At 41.1% G+C, this 22,298-nt stretch overlaps 1 protein-coding gene across 2 annotated transcripts in view; it reads left to right on the top strand.

The window, feature by feature from the left end:
* The window catches only part of PLCB1 (phospholipase C beta 1), a 342,949-nt gene that overhangs the window by 298,491 nt on the left and 22,160 nt on the right, over positions 1–22,298 (top strand). The gene's annotated exons all lie outside the window — the stretch shown is intronic.

The raw sequence follows: 22,298 nt of genomic DNA, 5'->3' as shown, positions 1-22,298 counted from the left end.
TAGGAGCCAAGATGTTACCTGTAACCTCACTAAGCTGGCCAGCATGAATTTTAATCACAGTATAAGGAAGTGGAGTAGATATAATCCATTTGTTTGCATTGATGAATAAATGTGCTTTTCTATATGTCATAGTAAATATTTGACTATGTGTGCATAGGCACACATGCTCACTAGCTATATTAAGAACATGCATATGCTATAATTTTAGAGATTTAGTTTGATGCATGCACATTTTGGATGCATCTGTTAAATTACAGTTATTCACAGCCTTGCAGGATACAAAATTCACTATCATAAAATTCTGTTAGTGATTTTCAAACTGGCATGATCACCATGTTAATTACTATACAATTAAAATTTTTTTTTTTTTACTTTCTTTTCTCCCCCTGTCCTTTGAAATTGCCTGCTTAACATTCTGCTTCTCTTCTGGAAGGACAATAAATGGGGAAAAATTTTGCCTGCCCACTGGGAGCCTTCCTTGGCTGTGAGCACAGCAAAATGGCACAAAGGAAAGGGACCTCAGGCAACTGATGGGAATGAAAGGTTTGGTCAAGAGAAGGCAACACAGAGCACTGAACATGCTTTTCAGAGCTCAGGAAGAGCTGTGCTAGAGCACGTCTGGGGTAGCAGCTGATCAGTGATTCATGGACTCATCTCCTTCCTTTCACCCTGTAGAAAACACAGAGTATCTATGTACCAACCTTCTAGCTCCAGTAACAGGAATTCCATCATCCCTGATTAGCTCTGATGGAAGTGCCCTACTGCTCCTTGAATTGTATTAGGGATTTGTTAGGTTAAGCACTTGGGAGATTTTGAGGTATTTAGATAATAAAGGATATATAAATGCAAATTAGACATTAAATGTAAGGAGGAAGTCATGGAGGGTTTCACTGAGAATTATCTGCTAGATAAATTCTCTTCTCAGCAAACCTGCAGTGGCTCTTCCCTCCTAGGAGAGGCTCTTTGCAGTGCTTAACAGGTACCTGCTTCTCAGAAAGAGCCCAAACAGATTTATCTTCTCAGCCCAGAGATTAACACATCATCAGGTGTGACAGACTGCAAAATCAGAAAGATGGATTGGCAGGGGAGAAGACAAGTGAAGCATCAAAATGTCATCCTGCATTCATTATGTCTGTGGCTTCCCAATTAATGCACAGAATCTCTCCTCTTCATGGAATCCTCACCTCTAGAGCTGCATAAACCATTCTGCCCAACACCGTTTTTTTTTTCCCCTCCTGTTCATTGTGAAAGCCTAGTTGGATGGCTGGAAAACAAATGTTTCCTTTCTCCCCATCACTTTCCTCTTTCATTTTTCTGACTGGAAATTACGTTTTTAATTTTTCTTCATGATTATTATTCCAGCATTCCTCCTTGCTGGGATTATCTACATGACTTTGCCTCCCCACCTGGTGTGGGGGATAGGGAAAGTTCCATCACTGAGAGCTTCTTGTACCTAAATTGAGATTAACAGTGATAGTTCCACAGTCCCACACTCTTTGTTGTGTTGATGCAGTAATGAAACACATTTTCTGTTTCTGCACTGAGTTTTCTGCTGTATTCTGGTGTATCCTGGTAGGCAATGCCTACAGGCAAGATGAACTGACTCCTTATTGCCAAAATTGAGTAATTATCCTGTATTCACCATCCCTTGCTCAGCTGTGGAGCTGTGCAAGTACATTTAGGGACCGATCAACACCCTCCAGTGATTCGAATTCCTGGGTTTTCCTTTGATCTTTATCTTTTGCTGAAAGGCATCATCCAAACATTTTTGTCTTCTTTACACATGAAGTACAAAAGCATTGGAATGATCACCTTGACTGTAATGCTGCTGTGTCAGTGCTCCCCCAGTCACCCTTCCCTCACCCATTTCAATCAGATTCACTCGCTGTTCATTGTATCATAAAAAAATAATGTGACTTTTTAGCTCAGAAAAAATCTCTTATTTGGAGCTGGTAACATATTGTGAGAAAATACATTTTGTATTGGTTTGTTGAGCTCATTGTCTGCCTCGCTTGCAGATGATGTCACTGAGCAGAGGGCACTTAGGAATGTCCTTTCTGTCCTGACTTGCTGATTGTTTTTCACCAAAAGCTGTGCTCTCCAGTAACTTTCGTGGTGGCTTTTCAGGTCAAGGCTTCTTTCTGTTTCTTCCTTGGAGAGCTGGGCAGTTATTGTCTGGTGCACAGGCCTGTGACAAGATGCAATATTAATAACACAGAAGTGAAAATCAGAAATGTATTATTCATGTCATGGGAAGAGTTACAGCTTGGCCTACGTTTTCTGTGAAAAGCCTTCAGAGCAGTAACTGATCCCACTCCATCTTTTGCCTTACTAGAGTTACATTTTCCTGAGCAAGTATTTGGATAAGATGATCTCTGCTATCCCATACTCTGTGCAACTCACTCTTGTTGTAGTGTGTGAACCACAAATTCCTCTTACTTAACAAGAGTTCTCCAGTTTCCCTCTCAGCAGACACACGAGTCCACAGTATTTCTCAGCTGCCCCTCTCAGTCCTATTTGGAGCTCTTGCTGCTCTTCCTGTCACTCACACTTAAGTCCTTCATCCTGAATCCAGAATTTTCCTGAGTCCTGTGCAGCCCTGGCTCGTTAGTTACCCCGAGGGAGGCTCCTGAGACACCAGCTCTCAGGGGAGCCTCCCCACCATCCTGTCAGCTTCCCATCCAGCTCAGGAGAAAGGGCAGTGATGTCCAGCAGCACTTACACAGGGTCTGTTTCTCACTCATTTCACAGAATGGTTTTTAGAAATGTTTTCAACACTCAGCAGCTTCTGGTTCAGATATGGAGGTCTTTAATATGCAAGTGGATGCAGAATTTTGGGGTTTGGTCTCCTGACCTGTTAATTGGTAAAGAAACAACATTTCTAACCCATTTTTAAGTGCCTCTATTAGCTGCCTCTTAGCCAGCTTTTAACCCACAAGTGAATCATGTCTCCCCTCTTTCTTTTTTTTACCCTGGGTGTTGCACTTCCATCTTTGATGCAGAATACAATGTTGGAATTCACACCAAAATGTTGCCCTTGACCTCTTTGTGACTCCTTAATTCCACTGAAATTGCTTACTTGTTGTTGCTGGGTTTCAGTTTCTGTTTTCCACCCATAAAAACTTAGTATTCATTTCCCTGGAAGTGACATTGAGGGATTATTTCTGTGGAGTTCTGTTCAGTTATGGCATTGATCACTGGCAGTTCATTGCACATTGCAATATTAATGTTTGGGATCAGCTGGTGGCCTGAATAGAAAGCAGTCCTTTCTGGGGCTCACCACTGAGACAGAAGGTGGTTATTTCCCTCTGTCCTTTACCTGCTCTGCAGGCATTTCTTTTCCAGTGCATTTTCCTGAAGGATTTTCTATCTGTGGCTTCCTCGGGACACTTGCTCAGAGGCAGTGGATGGCCCCAGCGAAGCTGCTGTGCCTCGTTCCCAGAGAAATCTGAGCCTTCCCTGGATCTCAGCCCATCAGAGGAAGCAGATTCCCCTCTGAGCTGCCAGCAGTCAGGCTTTCCCAGTTTCCACTTTTTCCTCGTCCTTCCCCAATTTGTACTTTTTCACTGCCAAGCTCTCTTGGCAGCTCGAGGTGAAGTGCTGTTGAAACACTCTCTGTTGTTACAGGCCCCATGGAGTGGTTTGGTTTTTTCCTCTGTCACAGTTTCACAGCAGAAAAGTTTCAATCATTTTTGGGGTGTTCTTGACCCCTGCAGCTGGTGCTTCCTGCCATGCAGGGACATCAGAACAGGCTACAGGGATTTCTCTAATAACAGCCAGGGAGGTGCCACAGCACAAGCAATGTGAGCTGTGAAAAGCTGCTGGAACAAGGAGAGCAGATAAACTGCTCATAAATGGCAACAAGTTCTTCTGGTTTTTCTATTTCTACCTTGACTATTTGATGGAGGGGTGTTAATTTTTTATTATTAATAATATTTGGAGATGGAAGTTTTCATTATTATAAATCACTGATTAAGTCAAATAACTTTCAATGTGGCATCTTTTTAATATAGTGAACTTTCATATTTGTTGGTTTTTGTCAGAATCTGTGGTATTGATGATTCCGAGATTGTAGAAAGTCTCTGTCAGCCCCACTTTCAAAGAAGAAGCCATAAATTGTCTGTGCTGTTTTCAATGTTGTTTATTCTTGCTTATCTCTAACATGTTCTGCTGCCCTGCCTCAGGTCCTGCAGGGCAGCGTGTGGGGCTCTGCCCTCAGTGGGATGTTACAAACATTAAATACCAGAAACTACCTGTGCTATATTTACAATAATGTGCCAGTATCTATCACCTATGTGTGTCCCCAGCCTAAACCAACAGAAAAATGCCAACACTACAGTGAAACATGGAGGGCATGAAGAAGAAAAAGGACAAGACACACCCAATTTCCTCCATCTTGTGCCCTTTGAACCCCTAATCTAGAAACCTAAAATTTTACTTTTGTACCCATGCCACACTTAATTATTACTTATATCAAACACTCAGAGCTTGTAATTCATCCTGTAAGATTGAAAACTCTTTTCCATGGACAGAGATCAGAGACAGTGTCTCTGGGGGCTCTGTACAGGGGGTTCCTGACCCCCTGCCTGGGTCCCAGACCCTCCAGGGCAGCCAGAGGGAAGCTCTGGATTCCCACAGGTTTTCGCTACTGTGCTTTAAAAACATGCAACACATCAAATCAGTCTTTTAGAATAATTGGGTATTTGGGCTTATTTAGGCTGAAATTTTGATTTCTAATACCATTAACTAAAGAATATGGTGCATAGTTCACCATGTAGATCATTATGTGGTCAGAAGTGCTTTGTTTTCATAATGAATCCATCATAGCATAGAGACCTGTAGAGTTCCTGAACAGAGAAAGGTAAAATTCTAAATTCAGTCACCATCTCTGAAGTACTTCAGTGAGTTATGCCCTTTTGCAAATATTACCACAATGACATCCAGATTCTCCATCTGCTGTTATCCCATATAGGTTACTGGATGTTGAATATTCACCCTTTTTATAATTTCAAGTTCATCTGGTGTCATAAACAGCAGAAAACTGTGGGCTGTAATCATCCTATTCTACACTTCTGGAAGGTTTTATTTCATTTTAGTTAGTGGCTGAAATGCCATCCTCTTTTTCTCTGAGTTGCTTTTTTGTTGGTGGCTTTCTTGGGGCATTGATAGACATCATCAGTCTTTGAAGAAAATTGCTGTTACTTAACCTGGTTTTCTGTGCCAGGGATTTCTCCAGCTTCTTTTCATGAAAAAAAAGACTGTTGCAACATCAGAGATAGACTGAGTTTTGGTATAAAGATAATATTTCACTGCTTTGTGGGGTTTTTGAGTCTCAGTCTCACAATTACACAGAAGTGTAGAGTGTTCTGCAGCTCATCTGTTAAAGTTTAATGCTGCTGCTAACTGGCAGTGAAAGAGTATTTTCATCCTGGGAATGTTTCACCCTTTTCACCTTTTCCTGTGTTGATATGGATTTGTGCAAATGTGATGAGTGCCAGCTGAAGAACTGGTCAAGTGGGATGCTCTAATTGCATTTCCTGAGATTTTGCATTTCTAGCATTTTTATCTTTCCACACTGCTGCACTGTTTAATTAACTTGAATTAAATGATGAGTCCTAAAGTGAATTTTTATGCATTAAAAGGGCCATGAAATAAAGGAGTTGAAGAAAAGCAAGAATGGGGGTAAGGCTCATCTCCTCTGAATTTAGACACCCACAAGAAACCTGAGTAGGTCTCAAATCCTCCAAGGGAAGGAAATGCTAGGAAGCACTTCCAATAACCCATTTTTTGTGCCTCCTCTGCAAGACCAGCACAGAACTCACAGAGATTCCAGTAGGACCTATGGCACGTATTTTGATTAAAAATTAGACTGAGTGTGAGGGGTTTAAATGGTGTCAGCAGAACTGGCTTGAGCCCCTCTAATGAAAGAGACAGGCATTACATTTCTGAAGCAAAGGATGAATCAAGATTAACTCTTCTGACAGGTGTGACACTTTCTTGATGCATGTGAAAACAAATATGGGATACCCTTCAAATTGTTGCACTTGTTTTTTGTCTGTGAAATGGATCTCTATAGGAGAATAATTCTTGTGGTTTAGATCAGCTGTCAAAGATGATTCTTAAATGGCCCTTTACAACAAAAAAAGTGATTTATCCTGGCTATTTTTGTATCGCTAAATGAATATAGTGCCACTAGATTGCAGTACTTTCAAGCTTTTCAATAAACCCCACTAAGTCTTGTACAAGGACTCTTTGGAGTCTGAACCTGCCCCCAGACTGTGAATGAGGCCCAGTGTGTGTCCTCAGGGAATTTCCTGTCTTTTAACATGGGTGGGCAGCAAGCACAGCTCTTTGCTCAAACAGGGTTTTAATCCTGTCCAAGAAACAAAGGAAGATAAATATTTAAAAAAAAATACATTAGTTCTATTAGTATTCTTCAGCTCCCAGGGAAAAGGAAACATTGAGAATAGGAAGGAAGGAAGTGCATCAGAGAATGAGGATATGGACAGTTTGTAGGTGATGTTGAGAAGAGTTATTGGAGAGATGCAGAAGGGAGGTGGAAATTAGGAGGCAAATTTTGATGTGCCTGGCAATACAAAGCAGTGCCAAGATGCTGTGGTACAGGCTGTTCCCAGGTAGCTGCAATTACCCCAAAGTGGTGAATCTAAAGTTTAAATAAGATTTATGAGTTGCATTGTGTGTCTTCAAATCAAAAGGAATAATTCTTTTACTGTTGTGTTCATTACAGATAGACATATATCATTATATACATATTTAATAACAAAAAGCAAGGAAAATTTGTTAGTTAGGACTAAATGTTCTACATTTACATTTCATTAATTCAGGAATTTTAGCTTTTGGAGAAACTAAAATTTTAAAAGAGAAATTCAGACTGTAATCATGGTGTTAAGTTAAAGTCAACCCTCTTATAAAGAGTGAGAATTGACATTCCAGTAACCACTCATCTGCAGAGACAAGAAATTAATTTTACCTTGCATGCCATCAGATTAGATATTTTATTTTGTAAGAATTACTGTGAGCACAAAAGGCTCTTGCACATATTGAGGTGGTTCCTCACAGACAGAGGTTTGTACTACAGAAGTGTTTTATTTGCTCTCACCTGAGCTTTGCTGATGGCCATTTATACTGCATTCCTTTAGCATGGAGCAGCTCCGTGTTTTGATTAGTCAGATATGTCTACTAAGATTTTTTTATCTAAAATTTGAAGAGTAACTAAGTAAGGGAGAGGTAGGTTTTATTGTCAAGAAGAAAGACAGGTTGTATTTCATCTGTGATTTTGCCTGTGAAAACAAGTTAAAGCTAGGTATAAATTTGAGTTTTGCTTTTTAATGCTGTATGAGCAAAATTTAGTTTCTGCTGCTCATTGTCTGCTTCACCTACAAACTGTTTGAAGGAGCTTTTACTCCCCCAAAAAGAAAAGAAACTCAGGAAAGTATCAACTGCCTTTGCTGCTAATCCGTGGAAAATCGGGTGGCACTGCTTTAGTGGCAAAGCAAAGAGCAAGGCTGGGATATGGAAGTGTAAAATGGCACATGGAAAACTGATCCCCAGAGCTCAGAGCTGCAGTTTGCAAGCAGCAGAGCAGGTGCATCCCTGGCAAGAGCTGTGCTGCAGCCTGGCTGGTACATTGGACAGCTCTGGCAGTGCCTCTGGCTCTGCAAAGATCCAGATCAAGGCTGTTCTCCTTGGCTTGTGGAGAGAAACATTCCCTGCTTCCCTGAGGAGAGGAAGTGTTCTGTGATAAGGGGTGGAACCTGCCTGGCACCAGTGCGTGCAGGGACACGGTCACAGTGCTGTCAGTCCCCTGGGAACAGCAGAGGGACAAACCCAGAGGAATCTTAAAGTAGTGCTTATGACTTGAAAAAATCACATGGTAGACAGGTCATGTCTTTTATTACAGAGAGAGGAAAAATCTTCTGTTGATCTTCCCCACTTGCCTTTAGCCTTCACTAGCCTGTTGTTTTTAAGGATTTTTTGTAGGCTCATTAAACTCTGCTTTCTCCAGGCACATGCTTCCAGACACTGGGCTTGATTGTGTCCTTGTTCTCAGCCATTTCCAAATTGGGAACTGTTTGAAATTCCTGCTACTCGGCTGTGGGACTTTGGGCATGTTTTCTTCCCCTTCTGGCTTACTCTTCTTTACAGCCCTAAAAGCACACTCAAACTTGTGGTCAAGGGAGCAGTTCTGAGCAGAGCTGGCATCGGGAATGACAGCTCTGGAGCAGTTGTCAGGAGTCAGGGATCTGGGAAGAGCTGTTTGTCTCCAGGGTGATGCCATGGACTGCATGCCCAAGCAAACATTTTGAATACCATAAATTTTTTTGCTCCTATGACTTAATTGAGCCATTCCATGGGGCACTTTAAAATAAAGAATTCCCTATTGTGCCATTATGGAAACAGAGTTTCTTTTGGCCTTTGCCCAGTGTTATACCAAGGGATCACTTTTAAGGACATCTATTGTAGCCGTTGCCTAGAAAAAGCAGTTCAGCCATAATAGGTTGCTTGTGTACACTTTCAGCAAACCTTTAAATATTTATACTTTCTAATTTATGGTACGTGCTCCCTTCCTTAAATAAAGACCTCTCCTGAATATTATCCATCTAACTCTTCCAAAAACACAAACCGGAGCACTAACCCAAACAAAACTCTTCAATTGTATTGTTGTTCTTAGTTTACCCCAGTTCCATACTATTTAAGAGAATTTTTTCCCTTTTGTGATTGTTAAGTGCAGGCTAAGCAGTTGCAGACTCATGTTATAGAGGGATCTAAAGAGCAAGCAAGGATGAGTTTTACTAAATTTCTCTCTTTCCTTTGGAAGACAGACTTGCCCCCAAAAGGACCTTTTTCTTCAAAGTACTATTAACATGACAGTAGCAACCTGTATGAAAGATTGAAAGATAATTAATTTTTAAGTTGAACCAAAGAGAAAAAAAAAAAAAAAAAAAAAAAAACCAAAACAGTGGATTTGACAGCAGAAGGATCAGGGGATGTAACTTCTAATGAAGCATCTCTGTTTACTTTGTACTCACTAAGGAGACTCTCTTCACTTACGTTTGTTTTTTGTGGCATCTTGCTTATAAACTGCAGAGCAAACAGTTTCCTAGCACAGCACAGTGTCACAGACACCTTGGCCCCTTTCCACACAAGAGCAAATGAAGCAGACTGAATCTGTCCCCTGCACAGATTTTTAAGTCCAAAAGCAATCGGAGCCAGCAGAGGAGGGGGTGTTCTCTGCTGAGCAGCTCAGGAGAGCCTCTTTGATTCACTTCAGGCCTGGGTTCTGTTTGTGAGGCCACTGCTCAGCCCCCATGGGCTCAAGGCACTGGAAGTTTTAATGCAGTAAAATGTTATGTATCCCTGCAATAGCACTGTTCCTGCATGGTCAGGTCATCTCTGCTGCTTTGGGCAGGCTCTGTCTCTGCAAAGCTGGGGGAGCTTCACTGTGGGGTGAGGGCAGAAAGGACCTGAAATGTGTAACAGGGCTGCTGCCCAAACCAGGCTCCAGATTGGTGCCTGCAATGAAGATGATCTCTGCAAAAAGGGTGACTGTGGAACAGGAGCTGTGGAATCAGGGCCTCCGGATGGACACAGTGACAGTTTCCACTTGTGCCATGAGGATCAGCTTTTCCCAGAGTCTGAGGCTGAGGTACTGCTCAGGACAAAGACACTTGACACAGTACACTTAATATTATATTAAACTTCACACAAATACTTCATACAAGTTATTGTTCTATGGATAGTAAAAGCTCCAATTTATGCATAAAGGCTTGGCTTAAAATCTATGTTTGAGCTTCCTTCAGTCTAAAAGGAAAAAGGTATTTCTCTGATTTTTCTTTTTAAAAAGTGTTGCTTGGTATTTTTTCCAGAACTGTTGTGCTTTCCTCAATAATGACATAAACACTGTTTTTTGCTACTCCTTTGGTTTATTTTCTCTCTCCAAACTGAATTTATGGCAAAGGAACAGAACTTTAGGACATATTGCTTTCCCATGTAGATCTTTTCTATAAGGCATAAAAGAGATACAAACTCATGAGTTTCTTTTTTCTGTTTGATTGTTTTAATTATAAAATATTCCTGTTTTCTCTTCCATCCACAACTGGAATATCCTTCCTAGTCATCTTCCCAGTCCTGGGAACTTCTTGCTGAAGATAACACCATGTGTGGCCCACAGATAATGTAATGATATATCCTTAGTGTAGCCATGCAAATCTTTATTCAGTAATAAAATATTTGGTTTGCTGATAAATTTTTGTTTTAGGCAACATCCTGCCAATTATTTTCATTTACTCTGCCACCTATAAGCACCTCATTAGCAGTGTCTACACTATGATACAACTGCTTCTCCCTGTGTTTGTCCTTCCCTTCTCATTTTCCCCAAATAAACAGTATTAATATGTGATGGGATGGTTTCCAACCAGGATCTGTCACCTCCTCCTCAGTGTAAAATGGAGTGTCAGACTTGTTTTTCTGCAGGCTTTTTGGGTTCTGTGTTCTCATGGCCTGAAGGATTTGTGTTTTAACAAGCATTCTGTTTCCATTTAGGAGAGTTATTGAGTTGTGTGTGCTCACATTCACACACCATTGAACTCTCTGGTGGTGAGCTTTCACTAGAGGAGCTGCTGAACACTTGAGACTTTTAGCAGTTCCACTTCATTTATTGGTGCCAAACCCTTGAAAAATCTGTCAAAAAATGAGGAGATTCAAAATGGGATTGGAGACCACTTCAGGAATTGAATGTTTTCAGCACTGAAATTTCTTTGATACTTTGACAGGAACTAAAACTTTACTAAAACTTGAACTGCAGGACTTAGGCCAGTGCTTGAGAGATGAACTGCAGGACTTAGGCCAGTGCTTGAGAGATGAACTGCAGGACTTAGGCCAGTGCTTGAGAGAACAGGACCAGGAAGGTGTGCTCGAAGGTGGGAATTGTTTTATCTGTCTGCTCTCAAACTCTTTTTCCTTTGGACAGCACCTAGTACCAGCCAAGGGCAGAGGCAGAGCACAGGTCTCAGTCAGCTGTGGTCTGAGCCAGCCTGGCAGTCATGGCAATCCTAAAGCCCTGAGCAATTTGGGGAATCTGGCCTCCAGTGATGGCCAGATGTCACTTCCATTATTTTCACATACCTTCACTCTGGAGTTCATTATTGCAGAAATTCTCTGGTCCTGCTGATCCTGTAAATGTATCTGTGACTTTGATACAGGGACAGTTTCCCCATGACCTTCCATGGGAATCCTACATGAGTTTTGTCTGTGTTGTGTCTCGATTCTCCTTCTCTGGAACAGACACATGACTGTCATCACTCTTTCTTTATGTGGTGCCAGCAGGAGGGTGCCTGGCTCCTCATTAGCTGTCCATATGTATACCAATAAGTTGTAATTATTTCTGAGAGTGCCTTTAGGAAACAAGGAAGTGACACTTACACATTCACAGGCCCTGCTTCACAAGGAAGTGGGACGCATCACGCAACTGCCCTGCTAGAGCAGATGTGGCTGGGATGCAAAATGTACATGCCACATGTGGGCCAGCTATGAAACAGAATTACAATTTTAATCAAAGTCTCCATGCATTTCCCAAGTATTAGGCAGCAGAGTGTTGGGAGTGTAAGTAGGTCACATGTTGTGTTGAGCTATTGTGCTTTGTCCTTTGCCATCTGGCATCATGAATCAACGTCAGCTGGATGCAAACAGAGCTCTGCAAAGGTGACCTTGGCAGCAGGAGTCCCTGGGCAGGGACTGCAGGAGGCTCACCTGCAGTCACAGCAATCCTGGCAGGGAAAACCCAAAGGGAAGAGGGATGGGAGTCTGGGAGCCCTTATGGCCAGCACTGCCGATTTGGGAGTCAGCTGTTTGTCGGTGTAGCCCATGGAGTTTCATTGCTTTCATCTCTCTGTGGATACCCACATCTCAGTGAATGGCCAAGGATCCACTGGAGTTCAGAGCAGGCATAAATGAGATGGAGGATACCAAAAAACCCCTGCTCATTCTGGCCAATTGTTCCAAGCAAGAGAGATTCCAGTTATTTATTACTCTAGGATATGTTTTTGAGGAAACCTAGCTGTTGAAGCAGTCTGCTTTTAAAGGTCTCTGAAGCTTAACCTAGCAAATAGAATTGGTATATATAGAAGGTATAGATACAAATAGAAGGTATTTGTAGCTCACTTGAAATGACACTGTCAAGACAAATTTAGCTGTGAGTTTTAAATATGTGGGTCTGGGAAAAAAAAATCAATAGACAACTCCAAAAAGGAAAATTATGTGTGATAAACCTTCCTTGTGGTGCTTCCAACTCAAACCAGTACAGTGGTTTTTGTGTATTGAAGGCTTTGCTTGGTTAACTTGCATTTTGCTGCCTTACTTTAGGTGTCAATATTTGAAATCTTTAGCTTAAGCATCTTTCGGAGTGAATTATCCACAAGACATAATTAGAATCCAGGTCTGATGGTTCCCAGTCCTGTTTTGAAACCACCAATCCCAGAAAGGAGTTTTGTGGTCTACTCAAATTTTCCTAGTTGACTGCGTTGATAATGAAGTCAGAGTTTCCCCTGTATGGAAAACAAGAAAGGGGAAAGGCAGATTTATGGATTCCCAGATTCCCTGCTATCTGCAAGATGGATTTAATACACACCAAACCTACAGCAGGGAGGTTCCCTCGTGCCTCGTGCTGAACAGAAGCAGCATTTTTCCTCTGACACAAGGAAGTGCTATGGAGCATGGAAGCCCATCAGATTTGCTCAGCTGCCTTCCCAAGTTGTGACTCATGTGGTTAAAAACACCACTACAAAATCAGAATACAATGCTGCTGCCTGCACACAAGCACACTGATTTAAAATATGTGGGCACTAATTGTCTTCAAAATCCAGAATCATTTGGTTTCTCCAGTTACAGCCAGGCCCTACTGGAGTTTACAGCTTCTTTTGTTGTTACTTTTATTATTATTAGCATTATTGTTTTGGAAAGCATTTTATGGGAACATAGAAATTACTCTTTTTGCAAAGCAAATACATCAAAGCACTTTTATCTGTTTCTCCAGTACTAAACCAGGGAAAGTGCTGCTTTAAAGTGTATATGAAGCTGTTGTAAGATGGTCAGGATGTGAGCAGGAGGTAGCTAGGTGTTTATATCTGCCAAATATATGGGAAATATATTGCCATGTATTTTCAATATATGAGAAAAAAATGATATTTTTAGTACTGAAACTGCTAAGAAGTACATTATCTAAATTAGTGTATCTCAGAGAAAGTTTGCCATAAATCATGGCATATGTCCACGATATATGGAGCAAGTAGAACATCTAATTTTGCTTTAAGCTTACTTTATTTTATTTTACGTAAGTATTATAAATTGATCTGTGACTCCAGGCTGCCTTGGGTATATCTAGATTTGTGATCAGTGCACAGTGTAAGTTATTTTTAGATGTGAAATGCTCTTGCATCCACAAAGAGTGTGGTTATTCACTGCCATTAATGCGCTGGGGAAATAAGTAATTTCAGGGCTTTAAAGTGGTTTGCAACCATCTTCTTTGGCTTTATTGGATTTAAATATTTTCCCAGTTCTCTTGAGCTGTTCAGTAGGGTGAGTCTGTTTCTAATTGATCACCCAGTCAGACATGACAATGAGATCTCCAGGTTCCAATTCCTGTGTCTGGTTGAAGTTCAAGGACAGAATTTGAAAGCCTTACACAAACTTCATTAAGGGGACTCAAGACAAAATCGTGGTCACTGCTGAAATTGTGAATTTTTCCTGAAGTTCTCAGTGTGAATGGCAGAGGTTGGAATCAGTGCAGCAGCAGGCATTTCCTGGGATATTACTGGATTCTTGCAGAAACCCATGGAATTGGATCATGGTGAGGACTCTTGGTACAGCTTCATATTCAGAGCAGAGCTCAAAACTCACTAATGCCCATAGCTGAAGTGCAAACTTCCATGTGAGCATTGTCTAACAGGAGCCAAAGGGAGCAGAATTCCCTAATAATGTTACAGACTTTGAGAGCAAATGTCATTGTTTCCAAACCAGGCAGGAAAGGAGCAGAGGTTCAGAATGCCAGACAAGGTCTGAAACACCTGGAGAGGGAAGATGGGGAGCATTTCTCATCCTGCTTGTGTAGGTGTATTCGCAGTCATTTCCCAGAATCTATTCATTTGGGGGGGGGGGGGGGGGGGTGGTACATAATGCCATTTACAAACCAATTTGGTCTAACTTTTACTTTTAATTAGGAAAGTTAATTGGAAAATGTCCTTAAAAATTAGGTTTCTCCCTTGACATGCTGTAAATAAATAAGTTATGTTGGAAAACAAGATGAAGATAAACAAAGGGTTGTTTCAAGCTAGCAGAAAAAAGGAGCAGCTTATTTCTCTGAACAACAAAACTGCATTTCATCATCTAAATAACAATGCATTAATATTTATATTTATCATTAATAATTTGATTGCATTCTTTTAGTAAGAAACACAGATAGAGTAAGTGTTATTGCAAATATTTGCTTGCCTTCATATCACTTCCCATGATTTCTGCATGTTGTCAGTGGTTTGGGCTGCTGAGCAGCTTGGAAGTGACCCCAGCTGGGGCAGCTCCCCAGAGCCTGGGGGAAGCTGTCACTAAACAGCTTCAGACTTCCAGCCCTTCTCCAGCAGGGCTCAGATTTGCCCAGGGTGGGAGAACTGCCCCTGTCACTTCATAATTCCCTTTTTGACAGTATCAGCACTGCTGGTTTTATCAGCTTGCCAGGCAGGTTGAACTTCTGGAATGAATGAGACTGAAAGGAACCAAAATGTTGCTTTTTTGGTCGGAAGTGAGCAGCAATCTGTGGGCTCTGGTTCTTTGATCCTCAGAGAATTGTGTCCCAAGGGAGCTGGGTCCAGCACTCACCTCAGCTTTCTGCCCTTCCCTCCCCTGCAGTGAGATAAGTAACCCCAACTTTCTTCCTTATTTGTGGTCCTGCCTGATAATGTAAGTTCCACTTGGCAGCAGATTAGATCCATGCACTTAATTAATTTAAGCTACAGCAGCTAACAAGCAGCTGCAGAATTTGTTCAGCCATGCCTGCGAGAATGGAATCATCCTGGGGAGAGAAGAGGAGGGATGCTAAGGATGCTGTCTGATTTAGCTACACCACTTTAAGTCATCCATCAATTTGAACTGAAGTCCTCCATCTGTAAAAAATCTGGGCCCTGAGTCAATTTGAAATATGAGAGCATTTCAGCCTCCTTGTATTAGTAGGACTCCATCTCTTCAGGAAATTATAATGTTCATGAATTTGAAGGAGCTTAGTGCAGGAACAGAGACCCTAAAACCCTTGGCTGGTTCTGCAGGGGCCTCTCACAGACAGTCCCTGCCCAGTAGCTTCTTAAACACAGTTTCCAACCAAAAGAATTATAGAAGTATTTGAGCAGGAATTAGACACTTGTACAAAGAAAAACAACTTGAAGTACTTCTCACTTATTAAAAGTAGTGAATATACACTCAACACAATTATTTAATTAATTATACACCTATTCTATTTTTTGCCATGCTGTTACTATCACCAAGCACTGTTTAAAAAAAAAAAATCTACCTAAGAAATTAATAAAAGACCGACTGGGAAAGCTGTTTGAGTAAGTATTTTTGGAGTGTCAAAAAAAAGTCAAACACTAATAATTGCTTTTGAATGTTACCTCTAGACAAGATCTTCCAGAATGACCCTTGGCATCTTTCAAAAAACTGAAAAACAAAGGATAACAGTGACAAAAATTAGTGCTATTTTTTCATAGCTATTAATGGTTGGAATTCTAAACTGTCCATATGTGCACTGCTCAGGCAACTAACTTATCTAGGGGTCTGAAATGAAACTGTAAAGGAGGTGTATCTCTGTTTCACTGTGGATTTGGTTGCATTTGTTGGCACCTGGCTGGACAAAGTTCTGGAGGTCTGCAGGGCTCCTTCCTAGAGAGCTGTCTATGTCACTTTTGCCATGGTGTCCTAAACTCACAGTTTGGGGTAGAAATGAGGTCCAGGCTGCTGTGATTGATGAAATCAACCAAGATGAGCCTGAGCAGGTTTTAGGCTTTTGGTGTGGGAATAAGGCAAAGATTTTTGGAGGAAAAAAAGAAAAAGAAGAAGGGTTGATTTATTAATAGGCATTTTCCTGCTGTAAGTGCATCTTCTGTCAGTTTATGTGGATTAAGGAGACAGGGATGGCACAGCACTTCTCTGTACCCTCTGGAAGTTTGGTATCATCACAATGGAGCCCAGCAGGTGCTGCTTTCCTGGGACCTCAGCAGTTCAGACAGTCTCAAATCTCAGGGATGTGAATGCTCTGGGCAATGCACTGAAAGCACTGGGCAGGATCATCTTTAATTCAGGACCACTCCAATATTTCCATTTGTCATGGCTGTTCCCAAGCTTGTGTGTTTTCCTGGCTGAACTGTGTTCCAGAAGAGAAAGAACTGACCTGTTTGTGCCCAGCACAATCAGCTGAAAACATTTTTGTATGGACCTGACAAGAGAAGTGTGGGTGGATAAGGTTAAGCCCAGATGGCACTGCAGATATCCCCTTGGCACACAGCTGGAGTATTATTCTCTCCAAGGCCAGAAAGGGCTGCAGTTGAGGCAGAAAGGCTCAGCTTTAATGTGCCAAGGGAAACTTCCAGTCTGTGTGCTCTTGGTACCTCAGGCTGGGGAGAAAAGCACAGCTGAGCCATTCTGCACTCCTTAACCTTGAGAAGACAAATCTCAGCGCTTGCCTCCTGGTTTCCCTCCACACCTGACCTCCCTCTGCCTGATTTGTCGTGCCTGAGAGTAGCTGCTCTTATAAACCTTGGAATGAGGTGGTAAATCTAGATCTGATGCCCCAGCTGAGTCAATAGCACACTGGGTTGCAGCTAATTTTTCAGGCTTATATGCTGTTTGGAACAGGAAATCCGTGATTTTAATTAGCAATAAATAGGAAATAGTCTGCTGAGAATTGATCTTAAACAGGTACTGCTGTACTAAATTAATTCAAAATACGCAAGATTTTCCATTCAGCAAATTGATGTTAAGACATCTTGAGTTTATTGGCAGCAGCTCCATTATCTGTCTGAGGCTAACTTTGGTTTCAGAAAGGAATGAAGCTGAAAATCTGTTCTTATACACAAACAAATGAGCTTATCATAAAGTACAGAGCATTGGGACAGAGAGGATTTCCCCATGTAGTCATTTGAAGAACTAATTGTCATATGTATTCTGTCTTAGCTAGCAAATGGCACTAGTAACAATTCGTCAAAAAAAATCAACATTTTTTGTTTGTTAATTCACAGTCAGTTAATGTTTAATGAAATTTTGGAAGATGGCATTTTCTTGATGTGTTTGTGAAGAAAATCCTTTCATCTGACACCTCATTAGGGAAAGGATTTGGATTTTGAATGTTCTTAGGAAATAAATCTCCTTTTACTGCAGAGAAAACTGCAATCTGCTCTATTTAATATAGACAAGGCCCTAAAATTGCCTAAGCTATCATGCTAGTCTGTAAGACAAGACCATGCCATTGCTTTCCACTTCAAATAGTATTAAAATCTGAGTCAGTAACTTGTGTTTTATGCAGTCTTGCAGATGGGAGAGTTGAGACCTTGGCAGTGAAATGAGTTGGGTAAAGTTGCAAAGGAAATCAGTTTGTGGGATAAGTAAACTGTTTCATTTGTACAAGGCACTGAATCAGTGGGATGTCCATTCTCAGCCTGATGCTTTCAGTTTCTCTGGCATTTGCACATAATGCTTCCAGAGGTGTTACTGGAATCTCTTAATGTAGGTACTGGTGTGATTTAGAACAACATTTTGGGATAGAATGAGACTTTTTTTTAATTAGTAGTCTTCCCATTTTGAGTATCATTTCCAGAAAGGCAATTTCTGAGACAAGGAGCTTCTGGAGAGGGTCCAGCGGAGGCCACAAAGATGATGAGGGGTCTGTTTTGAGGAGAGACTGGGGACTGTTTAGTCTGGAGAAAAGAGGACTGAGAGGGGATCATATGAATCCACATAAATATCTCAAAGAGGTGCCAAGGAAGGTGCCAGACCCTTTTCAGCGGTGCCAGTGACAGGATGAGGAGCAATGGCCATGAACTGAAACACAGGAGGTTCCACCTTAACATGAGGAAGAAGTTCTTTACATTGATGGTGGCAGAGCACTGGAGCAGCTGCCCAGAGGGGCTGTGGAGTCTCCCTCTCTGGAGGCATCCCACATACATCCATGGGATGGGGAGTGAACTTTTGTTGTGCTCTAACTGGTATCAATAGCAAAATTCATCTGACTTCAGTGGAGTAAACCTGTCTCCTAAATGAGTAAACCTTTGAGACTTCCAATTAATGTCCTGCCATGAGATATTCACAAAAATCTGGTGGCCTCATAACCACAGGGCATTAACTCTTCCTGCTTGACCAGAGGAACATGAACTATGGGTCAGAGTCCCAGATTGGACTTTCTCTGTCTAACATTCACTGTATTAACGGAAATATATTCCTGAGAAATAAAGTCCATTCTCTTGATCTCTGTCTAGCTTACAAGTTATGTAATGCCACAAATGGTAAAGGTGATAAATAAGATGTTTTGTACAGAGAGGATTTCAGTGATGCTCTGCTTGGACCTTGTATTGAGGTTTGAGAGTTTTGTTTTGGGCTGAAAGGTGCATATTCTGACTTAATCTTCTGAGATTTATGGAACTTCTGTATAATTGCAGTGGATTTTTTTTGTAAGGTTAAAACTAAAGTAGTCAATATGAAGCAGGAAGGAGAATGTTCTTTACCCAGGATGAGAAACAGGAGTGCATCAAAAGACTGTTCCTGCTGCAGCTGGGTTCTGTGTATGTAACTGAAGGGTGGAATTGCATAGGGGTGGGTTCCACACATACTGCTGTTAAACCAGACATTTTCACTGACACGCAGTAGAATTAGTCTGAATATTTTTTTTTTTGTTTCACTGAGTGAGATCAAAGCCAGGACCAAGCTCTTCCTCCTGCATTTTTTCCTCTGCCTGCTACACAGTCAGTCTTGGATCATTGATAAACAAACCTAAATCCATGCTGTCTCTGTGATAGGGATGTGAAGGATCTTTTCTGGTGTGGGAAAGATGAGAATATAACTGGGTTTCACAGCTTGTAAAACAAGTTGAATACAAGTTGCTGCCTTAAATGTTTTATGCTGTTGCTGTGTTGCCATGAGGTAGATTTAGTTCTAAGTGTCTGTTTGTGCCAGCTGGCTGTGGATGACACCCATGGGAAAGCACATCCCCTGCCCCTGGCTTTTCTGTTTTCTTGGTTTGGCAATTCACCTTCTGTTAGTAGATACCTACAGAAAAAGAGCCTAAAGCACATCTGACACATTATATTGAAGATGAACTCCACACACAGAACATAACTGGAAACAAAGTTTGAAAAGGAGTCATGGGTTAGGAATTTAGGCCAGGGCTGCTTCTATAAAGAGCAAGAAAGTTTTTCTTGGTCCTTGGAGAGAATGTGCTGTTTTCCAGAGGGCTTGGGCTTTCCCCCAGCTTAGTGACCAGTGAGCACTGCTTGCTTTCTTTCAGCTGGCCAGAGTTTCAGAAGAGTTGCCCCCAGAGAGGAAGTGTCATGTCCTTTAGTCAGCAGGACCCTTGCTGAGAGCAGCAGAGTGCAGAAAAAGGACAAGGCACTAGGCAGGAATGTTTCATTTCTAAAAATCTTAAGTCACTTTGATTGTACCATTGCTTCAAATGTTTACATTTCCCCTCAAACTGCTCTTAGAAATCTTCCCTGCTCTCTTCAGTGTGGTGGCTTTGTGCTGCTGTGGTCTCAGAAAACCCTGCAAGTGTCTGCCAAAGGCAGGGCCAGCAGCAGCACATGTGAGTCCATGAACAGCTGAGAGGTGTGGGAATTATTGAGGGAACTAAACTGTGTGCTGTGAGGCAGCTCTTGTGGACAAGCACTGTTTCCTTTTTCTTCTCCCTGAGACACATTTCTTCATTGTGGTTTTAAAAGTTAATTAATGGATAATTGTGAAGAACAGTCCTGTTAACAAGAGCTGACTGGAGGTCTTATATCAGCACAATTTATTGTGGGGCCTGACAAGATTCTATATGCCAGCAAGAAGAGAAATCCTGACTAATTATGGCAGTAGTTCTTTACAGTAATGGCACAATAATTGAGAACACAACACAGCTTTTCAGGACAGCTTAGAAACCAGAAATATAAAGTGCAGCTTTTTTTGGTGGCCCTTTGCACAGGTGAGGACACATCCAGGACCATCAGATAAACCAGATTATATTCAGCTTCAATATTTTAAAAGCTTAAACATTTACTGGATTTATTTCTGAACTTTCTGTTGTCTCCAGAAAGCTTCTGGGAAAGCAGCTTTAGGTAGGCAGTGACTGTGAATGGCAGATAGTGTTTTAACACTTCCCCTTGTCATCAGTGTTCTTCTACAGTCTGGTTTCTGTGTGTGTCTTCCCTAAAATGTTGTCTCAGCACTAACAAAAGCAACAGATACATGGCTGCTTTATGATTTGGGAAAGTGTATGTATTTTCTGTGTTTTATTACCTCTGTGTTAGACATTTCACCAAGAGCTGCTTGTATAATGTCTGTACAAACACAATGGTTCAGCTCATGCTGCAGTCAAGAAGTTGCTGAGGCATTTTAAAAACCAGGCAATTTTGCAAGTAGTCATGATCATCAGAACATAAAAGAGCTTGAAAAATCCTGTTTCTCTCTGACTTTCTCTTTCTTATGTTGCAAGGCCATGTCTGGACCTCCCAAACTAGCTGTGGTAAATATCTGATCTATGTCTGCTGCACTACCAGCTCTTGGATCAGGAGCATCCCAGTGGAGCAAGTACACAGACTATATTGTTAAAAGCTCAATAAAAAATAGAGGTTTTGAGTGGTGCATACCCTAATCACAGCTCAACGATTATATTTGGTAACCCTGTGGTTTCCTCTGCCTGTGGAATTCATGCTACCCAGATATCTCTTATTTTTGTTACTTTCCATGGACTGTGTTTTGATAAATAATCAAAGGGAAAATTCCTCAGTTTGGTTAAGTAGAGGGAGGTTTGTTACCATTTTTGAATGTTGCTTTTTGTTGAAATGTTTACTTATTCCTGATGTTTATCCTGCAGGTAGGTAAAGTCTGGATATTGGCAAATGTATGCCTCCTTTGCACACTCAAATCCTGGTGTGTGAGCATGACACACAAAGTACACAGACCTTTTCCTAAAGCAAAATGCGCTCTTTAAACAGGGAGGCTGGCTAAAAATGGTGCCAAAAGAAAGGAAAAGTATTCATGTTGCACAAACTAAGAAATTTAGCAAGAGGATGCCTAGTAGTGTTTTACAAGACTGGTTTTAAGGGAATTTTTAATCAAATCTTAATCTGCTTTCAGTAGATACAAACCTCACTGAAGTAACATCCAACATCTCCAGCAACAAAATATTTTTGTGCTGCAAACGTACATGTAATTTAATAAAAATTGCCCATTTTCTTTGAGTTGCTTTATCTGATTTGTCTGTCAATGGAAGTACAGAACCCGTGAAGTACATAGATCAAAGGGGCAGAAAAATGAAGTGCATCAGGAGGAGCGATAAGGAAGTGTGCAAAACAAAGTAGCTTTCTTATTTCACTTTACATTTCACCTTCTTTGCTGCTACAAACTGTCACCTTGTGCTTCCTCAGCTAATATTTTAGGTTCATTTTGCATGTCAAGATCGTGCAAGCTGCCACAGCCAATGGCACACATATTCTGAGCATCCTATGCCCCACATGTATCTCCTAACACCCTTTTTGTCAGTGTTAATGCCATAGCTTTACAGCCCACTGCTGCCACGGTGAGAAAGACTGCAAGGAGAAAATAAACAAAATTAATTTCATTCATTTGCTGCAAATTAACATAAGAAGGTGGCATAGGTTCTCTCACACAGCATTTCAATCAAATCCAGCCAGTTGTTAGCTAATGGTATTTTCTGCCTGCATTGTGACTCAATTAGAAGGGATTTATGAATCTGCATGGAAGTAAAATGAGGACACAGTGCTCAGACATATTGTTCTGCTTCTTCACCCATTACCAAGGAAGTGACTCAATAATTGTATTCAGTTTAAGAAAATGCTTTGAGAGGAAATGTTTTGTAACAAATATTAAAAGTGCTACCTTGGTTTCTAAGCTATTTTATCTTTGCATTTTAAATGAGAAGCTTTATTTTGTGTTATTTGCCTGTTTTTATTTCTTTTTAAAAGTTTCCATCTTCAGTTTCATTCATAACAAACCTGACACCTAAGACAAAGCACAGGTTACCTCAGTGAGCT

The sequence above is a fragment of the Lonchura striata genome, chromosome 3 (genome assembly GCF_046129695.1).
Source record: "Lonchura striata isolate bLonStr1 chromosome 3, bLonStr1.mat, whole genome shotgun sequence".
NCBI lineage: Eukaryota > Metazoa > Chordata > Aves > Passeriformes > Estrildidae > Lonchura > Lonchura striata.
Note: the sequence above shows the minus strand (reverse complement) of the source record. Positions and strands in the feature narration are given on the sequence as shown.